Source organism: Rousettus aegyptiacus, unplaced genomic scaffold (genome assembly GCF_014176215.1).
Source record: "Rousettus aegyptiacus isolate mRouAeg1 unplaced genomic scaffold, mRouAeg1.p scaffold_m13_p_3, whole genome shotgun sequence".
Lineage (NCBI taxonomy): Eukaryota > Metazoa > Chordata > Mammalia > Chiroptera > Pteropodidae > Rousettus > Rousettus aegyptiacus.
The window spans coordinates 140,915,974-140,925,679 of NW_023416306.1; positions in this window are offsets into that span (position 1 = coordinate 140,915,974).

The following is a 9,706-nucleotide window of genomic DNA, read 5'->3' on the forward strand; positions in this document are numbered from 1 at the left end:
TTGAACTACATAAAAACTAAATTTAGAATAGACACAGCAATTGAAAACAGGCATGCCAATATGACATTAAAAATTTAATAAGTATTATATGTACTAGTAAAATAACGGGAAAGTCCATAATTAAAAATTCAGAAGGAACTTCAGCTTTCACCTGTCTGAAATGACAATTAAAATCACCTTTATATTTTAGAAGTAAGGGAAGCATAGTATTTAACAGGAATTAAAATACCATATTTTCTTGGTCTCTTATCAGTGTTATTGAATACAATTCAGTGTTCAGTAATTGTTTATGGATTAACTAATTTTTGAAGAAATATTATTAGATTCACCAATAGAATAAGTAGTCCATTTTCCACATTTCAGCCTAAAAATCTTACCTGTCATAGTTAGCAAAGATTAGCCCATGCTATACGCCCTTGAGAACCTCTTAGCTAGATTTTTATTATTTATCATTTCTATAATACATTTACAGAGCAGCATAAATTTATTAATGTTCAAAAAGAATTGATAACATTATTTAAAAGTTACAGTGACTATATACAGATATATATAATGAATATTTAATATTTTCCTAAGGAATGTCGATCTTTAATCATAATCTAAAAAAAAATTTCTTTTGAATATAAAATAAAGCAAATGCTAAGACTTTCACTCTCTCTTTGCAAAGAAGTAACCAGAAGTGGTTAGTAATGCTTATAGCTTGCTACCCAATAGTAGCAAGAGGGCTTTCTAACTAATGAGAATATTAGCGGCTTCATGCCCATAATGTGTATTTCCCTTATATATGTTAAAATAGTAAGTGCCATTTAATATTAAGGCCCTAAACAATTAAACATAGGTATGATTTGGAATTAGAAACTGCTGAGTAATCTAGTTGACATGGAGAGCTTAATTTGTCAATAAAAACATCATTGATATTAAACTTTTATTGTGCTATTATATGCCACTCTAGAACTAGACAAAAAGACAAAAAATAGTACCTGATTTTGAATCGTATAACTCTGGCAATTTATTAGCATTGTAATACGGGAGACTACACTGTTAGTACAGAAATTGTCCAAAGAGTTGATGGTTAAAGTTTGCTAGCCAAAAGAAAGAAGTGCAACATCTATCTCTGTAGGTCTATCTGATGAGCAGAATCCTAGAAACCTGAACTTCTAATATGGTAAGAATATGTATGCAAGGGAATATTTTTTGCTTCCAAATGTTTAAACTTCGGATATGTAAATAAATATAAATTTCTAAGGAAAGTGATTAATTTCTAGCCTAATATACACAAATATGAAAGCACTCCTACATACTAAACATACACTCCCAACTGTCTCCCCCTTCTAACTCTCTTCCTTGCTCACTTTGAATGCATGTTTACATGTGTGAGTATGACATTTTCCTCTGCATTATCAATGAAGAAAATATCAAATATATGTAAATAGGATTATGAAGAAAGTATGTAAAGAATTATCATATACTCAATATGCTAATATGTATTATGCTGAGTCAATTGAAAAGCTAAATATTTATTTAAGATAGTTCACATGTGGAACTTCTACCTCAGAATACATTCTTAGCCTTGTTTCAGTTGAATATGTATATATATGCACATACATGTGTGTATAAAATGAAAAATAAAGTTCTAGAGCATTGGTTTCATATGAGTTTGCAAATCTTTCCCCTTACCTCCCACACCAACATTTTTACTTTTTGAGGACAATGTTCATCTTTGCAACTTTGTATTCCCAATGCCACCAGAAACACAAAAGCAGCTTAGTCTTGATTCAATAAAGTAGCAAAATGTTAAATACATAAGAAAGAAGGTAGTTCTCCCACCTAAAACAAATCAATGATGCTTGAGTGACTGTTTTGTGTGTGTGTATAAAAAATCTATGGTGCAAACAGTGGTTCAGTCTACATTCAGCACAGGTGATTTCAATCCTGTGATATCTCTGGCACTATTCAGAGAATTCGTCACTATTTATGACACTATTCTTCAGACACACTGTGCATAGCTTTGGCTCAGCCTGTCAGACTAGCAACAGCTGAGGCCTGCAGTTGCTGCCTGTCATAGGACACATTCTTTGCAGCTATGCTTCAGTGAACCTTAAAGCATTTGGCCCTCCCATCTTAGAAATTCCCTTCTGGAACTCACTCTACAATGGTTTTGTGAGTTCCCCACTATTCACCAGAGTCAATCCTGACTTTGGTCAGTATAATATGACCTGATATGATTCCCCTCACTCTATAAGCCACAGCTTTCAGTGATTGCCATATACTGATAAAACAAGTTACCAGTGCCCAAGAATTTTAAGTGACTATTTTGAACATTTCCATTATAATACGGGAGACTCCATTAACCACAGGCAGAGTGGTATAAAGGAAATATGCAGTCTTTGAAGTCATACAGACCTTGTTTCAAATCCCAGCTCTGCTATTTATGAGCTAGGTGGCTCAGGAAAAATTACTTAACCTCTCTGGTCTTCACTTCGCTTCTAGCTTCATAGGGTTATTGTGAGTATTGAATGATACCAGGTTCTGGTATTCAACCGATATTCATTCCCTTTTATATCAAAGCTTAAGAAATGGTCTTTCATGTTCTGTCTATAATTAGACAATTATGCCTTCAGGTTATCAAAATCATATGAATTATCCCTTTCGGCTTGGTTTTGAATGTTCAGTTGTATATTATATTGCAGAAATGCCTGCTCTGTTACTTGAATGTGTCCTGGGAGCTAATAAAATGGCTGTAGAATTGAGCGGATATAAGCGTTTTATAAAAGTTTACTAAAGTTTAACAATTCATTTTTCATGGAAAGACATTTACTCATAATTCGCACAAGGTTTGAAAAAAATAGTGATATTCTGCCAAAAGTGGGATTGAACAAAAATGAAATTCATCCACAGGAACATTGAACAAATGTATTAATAACCCACAAACTCTTAATAGAGCTCAATTAACTTCTGTAAGGCTTTTCTTTATATTCAAGATATAGTCTGCATCATTCAAAACTATTTGCTACAAGTAGAAGTCATTTCTTCATAAGATAAACTACTGATTAAACCTGAGTTTTGATGTCCAGTAAGGAAATGAACACATTCAGAATATTCTGACATGTTTATTATGCAACATACTGTATCGACTCTAGGAAGAAATGTAAAGATTAAGTGCTTGCTTTCCCAGAATTTACAATCTGAAAGATATAGAAATGCTTTAAGTACCAGCTGTTTTCTCTTGAATTTTCTTAAAATATTTTTTCTAAAAATAATAGAAAACTATTGATTTACTTGACAACATAGTCTTAAATGTCAGATTACTTGATTTATTGATTTAATACAACAATATTTAAGTAGTCAAACAGCTTGCTAGAAATCTGAAGTTTCAGAACAAGGAATCTTAAGTCTTAATAATGATAAAAAGTTGAAAATGATTTGTTCTCTTCTCATAGAATAAGGACATTTTGTTTTGTTTTATTCTAACTGCTCTTTTGCCAAAATTGGCTTTATTGAGTAAAATACTCAAAGCTACAGCTGCAGTTTTTTAATAACAGAGGGCATCTTCCTTCCTCTTCCCCAGGGCTGAGCCTCTCTCTGACCCTCAGAAAACTCCAGCTGAAGACCACGCCCCTACAACCCAGAGGGGAGGAGCTTCCTAACTTCCCACAGTGCATGCCCAGTTGGTGGTGCCTGAGCGATTCCTACAGGCTTCACTGACTCACATCTATTAATAGTTATTTCTCTTTATGCTTAATTTCATTTCTAGCAAAAAACACTGGTTTAATATTTTAAATATGACGTAGTGACAGAATTTCCTCCTTAAATTTCAATTTAAAAATGAATACATGTAAAGAAAAAATATCGAGTAAATAATAGTTCAGATGCTAGATGGATAATAAAAGGGTTGAAATTCAAATGAGTGCACGAAAGTTATCTTGGGCTTTTTGAAAATCAAAGAGCGATGCTTAGGGAATCTGAACTAGGGATAACTTCATTATGCCACTTACGACAGTTCTTCAGTAAAGCCCTTAGAGGGGTTAACAAGCAATGTCATTAGTGGAGAATATACTGTGGTTTTGGCAGACACAGTTCAAATGCTACCTCTGTTTAAGTAAACCTTGGGCTCAGGGTCCTAATTTGTAAAATAGAAATCTTACTTCATAAGACTGCCGTGTAAATTAAGTGACATAGCGTATATAAAGTGAATGGGAGGTAGGCAGGCGTTGCCCTTCATTTCCTTGGACACTCGCTCGAATAATGATGTTGGCTGTTTCTATTTTCTTGATTTATAAACTGGAAGTAGGTCATAATTATTTACGTTCCATGCTAGCAAAATAGGGGGAAAATATTAAATCCACATATTTACTGCAACACAGAGAAATTAAAAGGTCATGTTAATGACAAATTCAGACTTAGATTTTTTCATCTAGTTATGCTAACTAGTCTCACTGCTTCTCCTTACACGGATACACAGAGAGACAAAATGAACTCACACATATATATATATTCTTATAATGAATAATTTCCTCTCTGCTTTGGGAACTGAAAGCTGAGAGTTGAAATTTTGACCTTTATTTGACCTTTTCCAGAGCTTTTCATATTCATTTTTGGTTATTCTCTTTGTATTGTATTTATTTTACTATTCTCTATTTTCCCTTTGCTTCAATTTATTTGCGTTTTATCTTATCGTAACCTATTGTACTACCCTATCTTATTACATTGATCTTTGTTGATGTTATACTATTATATGTTTTATTGTTAGTTTTCTCAAGTCATTTTTGGAATAACATTAAAAATAATTATATGTGTAAAATAGTGTTATTAATGCACCACTGATAATGTTCCATGCAAAATTCAAGAGGAAAAGATTGGAGAAAATTTAATATGATCCTGAAACCTATGGAGTCAAACAGTTCCCTGGTAACTTCTCATTTTAAGCATTTCATTCTTGCTCAAACACAGCTAACTTAGTTATGCTACCAACCATTGCTTTACATCAACAACCATTAGAATCCATTTGACTATTTTTAAAAAAATAAAAATGAGACTAACTTTATTAACAACTCCACCAATTCATGTATTCAAAGATGTACTGTCTTTCAAATTAGCCTCCTCTAGAGATGATTCTCAGTGAAGCCATCATGGCTAAAAAATATTTAAGGGACTTTTCTTTGTAAAAGCCTTCAAAGCTAATTTAGAAGCTACAGAAGAAAAATAAACCTTATGAATGCCTTTTCTTTTTAAATAAAAACCACTTTATTTAGCTCAATCAACTGTCTTATGTTCATGGGCTCAATTTTAAGAAATCAAGCATTTGGAAGACTCTGCCACGTAGTTTGAAGGTCATTCACACAGAGAAAGGAATTCCCAGAAAGATTTGGCACAACAACAGAGTCGTGGAATAAATGTGTGGTTAATCAAAGAGAATACTTGGAAGCTCGGCTGCAAGTTCTGATCTGTTTGTTTTCATATGAACCTCAATAATAAGCACACATCATCCAGCATAGTCCTACATGTTTCTAGGAAGCCAAAATATTTTTAATATCAGGATTTATTTGGGTTCTGTTTGTATAAAGCATAAAGATAAATTTTTAAAATAAAAATAATAATTTGAGAGTCCTTTATAGCAAAGATCTATTCTGACAAGAAAATTACAGCAATTGTACCTGTAGTATACAGGTAGGCCCGCAACTGCTTAAAATGAAGGAAAAATAAAAGAGTGTTTGTGCATGTATTTTTATATTCTAATCTGGATACTCTATCAAGAAAAACAAAAAAATGTTTTGAAGGGCATTCTCATATTTATGACAGTCTTGTGATTATTTGTCTTTAATGTTAAATATTTCCTGACATTTTTACTTCTATTATTTTTAGCTATTCACCCACAAATTCAGTAAAGCCGACATAATTACCCCCCTTTTAATCCACAAAAGACATGTATTTACCTATTCGTTATAAGGCTTTTCATGCTAGCATGCTGTTACTATGGTAAGGCTACTTTGAACACACAGTAGGTAAAATAATATCATATATTGCACAGCAACCCCAGTAGCTGAATGTTAATTTAACCAGTAAAGGCAAAATAATTACAATAATAAGAATTCTTATCTGCTGATAGAATTAAAGATGGAACTCAAATTATTCTTATATAGCCCATTGCTGGCATAGTAATCGCTAGAAAAATCAACCAAAATACAAGTATGTTGACAAAGCTGCAATTAGTTACTAGAGATCCTGGTAGATCTCAGTGTATTAGCAGTGTACGCTTTGGTGGCACACCTAGAGTATTCACCACCAAGAATGGTCTATTTTTTAACACCATTATAATAAAATTATTTTCAATAATAATCATGAAAGGATTAAGAATGATGTCCGGAAAACATATATATATATTAGATATATATGTGTGTGTATATATAGATACAGATATATAGGAACATGCACTATATATACTTATATATCATATAACCATGCCAGTAAAAATCACAAAACGAAATACTTATTACAGAGCAAATAAATAATAATATGCTAATACTTTAAAGTTACATTAATGTATCTTGATAATAAGACAAATTTATTACTACATATCGGTCTGTCACAGTAATGCATAACAACGTTACAGTATCCAATAAGTAAATATTAATAAAACCAAAATATCTGCAAAAGGTACAATTTAGACAACTAAATCATACCACTGCCGGAACATTCTATTTTCTTGAGTTATGCTTTAGTTTAAAACCAATGATTAACAATAAAAAATAAATATTCAAATTTAGTAAAAGATTTGATGTTTGAAATAAAATTTACACTTCTCAAACAAAAACATTACACCTCAGAGTTAGCATGCTGTTTCACTATTGTAATAAACACTGCCCAGAATGGCTGAATTTAAGTAATTCAAATTCTATTTCTTCATCTTTCAAATCACTGTGCTAAATTGCTAATTTCAAACATACTGTTTAAACACAGGATTATGTAGTGCCACAAACTTTGGAGATAGAAATTGCCTTCAAAGCAAGCTTCGACAATTCTCAATGGTTAACACACTGGAAAGGAATGGGTGCAGCAGAGCCCACATGTGCAGGCCAACGGTATACGTGGGAATTCCCTTAACTTAACTTAACCTATGTGCAGGATGCAAGGTTTGCGAAAGGATAAGTTATCAAAATGTACTAATTTGAAGCTTTCATGTATTTTACCTCAACTCAACAATAACCATAGCAATTGCTTCAAATTTAGACTGGTAGTATGGGGGAGGATTGTTTCATCTCTGACATTCTTTAGAATTGTTGGCACATGACAATAATAAAAAGCAGACCAACTTTTGGTCAGTTTCATTCCTGTTTAGCTTCTCTGCAGAAACTGTATCTCCTTATTGCCTATATCAGGGGGAGACCACCCTGCCCTCCACACATCCCTGTTTACTCTAATTTCATCTCACCCACAAAACCTGCTTTGTTTTGGGCCAGATATATCAATGGCAGAAAATACCCAGAGATGTACCTCATCAATCTCAATATTCATCAATATTTTACATATTCATTAATATTCACTTAGGAGATCCCAGGGTGCTGTCTATTAGTAAAATTAACAATTTTTAAATAACTGTGTCACTGCATCCCAGTGCCGTTAAACATGGTAAATTCTGCATCACATCCCACTATTAACACTAGAAAGGCCTTTTTTTTTTTTTTTTTAAACAATTTAACTGGAGAGGAAACTCAGAGTTGGCTTTAAGTGAGCAGTTGACCCTCAGCATTTTTGCTTTATCTTTGAGCACAATCCTAGTTTCCACTCTGTTCCCTCCTCATGCCTAGAATCTCAGTGCTCCTGTGGTCATAGATTTGGAGGATCACTTTGAAGTTGCTATGTTTCCACTAAAGTGTTAAGAACCTGTGTGTCCCACCATCAGAGGATTTGCTTTTCAAATAAGATTGCATAGTGAATAAAGCTTACACAAAGGCCAGTGGTGCAATTTCTGACATTGACAGGGTTCTATATTCTGGATTATAGAGCCTCCATACTACGTTATAGATTATATCACATCAAGGACTCCTCCTTACTCATTCTACTCACATGGCCCACCCTGCTAAAGTGACTTAGACCAAACGATTACCTTGTGATTCCAAACGGGGAATTAGAGCTTGTGAACTTATGGGAGTTGGTATCTTGATGAGGACAAGTTCTCAAAATTTTTTATAAAGTCACAAGACTTTTCTATCTTAAAACTAAAACAAAAAAACCTTTAGATTCAGGCAGGGCTGGTAGCTATGCAATCACAACTCCATTATTTATTGTCAATATCCTCACCTTAAAAAAAAAAAAAAAGAACAAGGCAAAGTGGTTGAATTATCTCCAATGTTTGTTTCACCTTTTTGCTTCGATTGCATGTATATATAAATCAAATGTTATATAAACCAAATTTTAACATTTGTAACCATGTAATTTTGGAAAAGAGAGGAGACAAATTATTAATCATCGGAAAAAATGATGGTGGTGACAATGATTGGAGGGCTTCTGGTTAAGAAGGGAAGTCGTGGAGGTAGAAAAATCCTTCCCTTATAGAATTGTCTTGGTTAGGTCATACACACACAAAAAATGTTTTGCTAAATTTCACCCATAGATTCTTCTTTAATTCAACATCTATTTATTAAGCATCTACTATGTTTGGCATTAATCTAGGAATTGAGGATTCAGCAAAAAAATCAAAACAAAACTCCCTGTTCTCGTGGAACTTATACTAAAAGGAGATAGAAAATAAAGACAAAATAAATATTGAGATTTTAGCAAAGCTGCTCCATAGTATAGCTGCTGTGGCATCCATTTTGTGCAGCCAGCTGCCTGCAGAGGTTTTGAACTGACACTAGACCCTCTCTCAAATGCATGCCTTAACTAACGGCCCAAAGAGTCACCAGTAAATCTAAATTATTGATATGACTCTCTCAATGACCCTTGTGATAAGACCCCCATGGAGCTTCCAAAACCCTACTCTTTTTGGTTTGAATTGACCAATCAGGCTTTGGCCCGGGAATTCCAAAGCACTTTACCCGCGGATCCTAATAAAGATGTGGGCCTCTGGCCCTTCTGTTCACTACCTGCATCCTGCCTTGATATCCCTCATAGCCTCTCATGGCATTCTATATACCTCTTCCAGGACCCATGAGTAATAATTTCTCTATTTCACTTTCCCTGTGTTTTGTTGAATCTTCCACTCACCATGCTCACTATCTTATACCCGGGGCTCTACTTAACAAATGTTAATTTAACAAAATCGCAACAATAAAAGGTGTAGTCTATTAGGTAGTGATAAATTCTTTGGAGTTAAAAAAAGAAAAAGAAAAAGAAGGGAAGGAAAAAGAATGAAGAATTTTAGAAGTGAAAGTGGGTACAATTTTTTTAAATGTAATGGTCACAGAAACAGCAGTGGGGTTGGGGTCGGGGTAAGAGTGAGCCTGCTGGTAATCAGGAAAAGAGCAGCAAGTGCTGTGAAAAGTAGCATCTACATCATTCAGGAAAGAGAAGTGACCCAGTCCTTGCTTGTCACAAGGTGTCACAAGAACAAGTGAAGGTGCAATTGAGAAGTACTTCTACCTCTCGAACTCAGTATCTTAATACAAACTAAATATTTTGGAAACAACTGTGGTAATATTACAAAACATATAAAGCCTAATTGCAGTTGCAAACTAACTTGTGACACTCCAGCAGAATCCACAAACAC